The sequence below is a fragment of the Empidonax traillii genome, unplaced genomic scaffold, assembly GCF_003031625.1.
Source record: "Empidonax traillii isolate 1590-97213 ecotype Southwest subspecies unplaced genomic scaffold, ASM303162v1 scaffold65:size4453928, whole genome shotgun sequence".
NCBI classification, from domain to species: Eukaryota; Metazoa; Chordata; class Aves; order Passeriformes; family Tyrannidae; genus Empidonax; species Empidonax traillii.
In genome coordinates, this window is record NW_020955258.1 from 68,668 (window position 1) to 70,700 (window position 2,033).

A 2,033-nucleotide genomic window follows, 5' to 3' on the forward strand; every position below is an offset into this window, starting at 1 on the left:
CCCCCAAAGTACGTGTTCATTCAGAGTGGGTTTGATTCAGTTGCTGGTTTTATAGTCTCAATGGCCTGGGTTGGAAGGAACTTTAGGTCACCTCGAAGCCTTCTCCTTTCCAGGCTGAACAACCCCAGTTCTCTCAGCCTTTCCTCATAGGAGAGGTGCTCCATCCCTATAATCAGCTAGGTGGTCCTCCTCTGGACTCACTCTAACACATCCATGTCCTTCCTGTGCTGGGGACCCCAGAGCTGGATGTAGCACTCCCACTTGAGTTCTCACCACAGCGGACTAGAGGGGCAGAATCCCCTCCCTTGCCCTGCTGGCCACACTGCTTTTGATGCCGCCCAGGACACAGTTGGCTTTCTGGGCTGCCAGAGCACATTGCTGGGCCATGTTCTGTCTCTCATCCACCAGCACACCCAGGTCCTTCTCAGCAGGGCTGCTCTCGATCTGAGAGCCACTTGAGCTGTCGTCTACCCCCCGACTCATGCTCCCGTTTTACTTCTCAGTGTGATGGAGTCCCTCTGGCCAGCCCGGCCCAGGGCAGTGGCTTCGGACCAAGCTGATTATATGCTTAGAATATAAAATATTTTTATATATTATATATAACATTTCTTATATAATAAGATATAACTGAATACCAAATGTTAATATATTTTAATTGCTATCTGAAGTCCAGTAAAAATCCACTTTTTTTTTTAATGTATACTGCACATATAAGAAATGTGTCTTTATTGTATTTAAAAAGTTTACTCAGTTATATCTGCAATTCCTATTGATTTTCATCTTGTATCATCCTAGTTCTTTAGTCGTAATTTCCTTTTGGAGGTGTCTTGTTACCTGTTTAAGAACTTCAGCCACGGGTCTACTTGCTGAAAGGTCAAATCAAAAGATGTGTAACACAGAGCAGCTACAGTTCCAACTCTGTTGCTTGCTATACTCTGGTCTACAGTTGCAGCAGAGGTAAAATGGCATTTCAAGCACCATGGCTCTCATGTACTCCTTGAATAGTCCTTGGCCAAGAATGTACCCAGAAGCCAGGTCTTTGATGCTTAATATTTTTTAATTAAATAAGCCCATAAGTTAGAACATGCTACTGAATGCAATACAGACTGATAATTCATGGATGTTGGACTTACTATAAAATAAGTGAAAACAAATATAATAGATTATTTTTGTAGAGTAATGTATCTAGTTTAACTGTGTCTTTAGTAAGGAAAATAATGTGTATTTTCTCTTACTCACTAGGAATAGTTCATACATACCAGTTGCGACTTAAACATGGCCATTTTTTCAAATGTTGCAATGTAGTTTAAGTGTAACTTCCAGTATTTCTTACTCTGAAAGTGTGAGAAAGGCTCACCTTCACTTAACGTAGGTGGACCTTTTCATGTTTCTTTCCTCCTTGAAGCTGGCTTGGTTTTGCCTCAAAAGTCTGAAAAATGCTCCTTCATGTATTTCTGCATTGTGAGACCAGAACAATGTACACTCAATACAGTGTTTCACTCAGTACGTGTATGCACACACACACACTCGGTGCAATAAGTTTTGGACCTCAGATTTAACCATGTGAATTATCATGACTATTCAAGCTTAGTACAGCGTGTACTTGGCATAGAAGCCTGCAGCAAAACCAACCCACACAACCCTTTTGAGCTACATGCACACAGGGGTGTTTCTGGTTTGTTTTTCACTAGTTTCCCAAGGAAGCCAGGCTTACACACTCATCCTCTGTATATTTGTGTTTCAATTTACTAATTGCAGTCAAATTCGACAGAGAGCAAGAGCATTAAGAAATGGATTTTTCATTAAGCTTGTGCAAAAAAGGGTGTGATTAGAGAAAGATAAAATCTTAATCGTATAATTTCAGGAAAAGCTACAGCATGAGCTCAGGTCTCATTGGACATCAGAGAATCCACAGAGGGAGAAGTTGTTCTATGTAATCTACCCATCAGAAATGCTTTAGTCATAGCTCACACTTTACTATACCCTACACGATTAATTCCTCAACCAAGATTCTTCTCAGACATGAATATGCA

The 2,033-nt window shown here is 40.9% G+C and overlaps 2 protein-coding genes across 3 annotated transcripts in view; one reads left to right on the forward strand and one right to left on the reverse strand.

Moving 5' to 3' along the window:
- The window catches only part of KCTD18 (potassium channel tetramerization domain containing 18), an 8,723-nt gene extending 7,073 nt beyond the window's left edge, over positions 1 to 1,650 (reverse strand). Inside the window, exon 1 of one of the 2 annotated variants that reach the window (XM_027880095.1) lies at positions 1,260 to 1,650. The gene's annotated coding sequence lies outside the window, so the exon portion shown is untranslated. Of the gene's footprint in view, positions 1 to 91; positions 113 to 1,259 lie in introns of those variants that run through there. The other variant, XM_027880096.1, reaches the window with a different exon arrangement.
- SGO2 (shugoshin 2) overlaps positions 1 to 2,033 on the forward strand; it is a 26,238-nt gene that overhangs the window by 10,918 nt on the left and 13,287 nt on the right. The window lies entirely within an intron of this gene.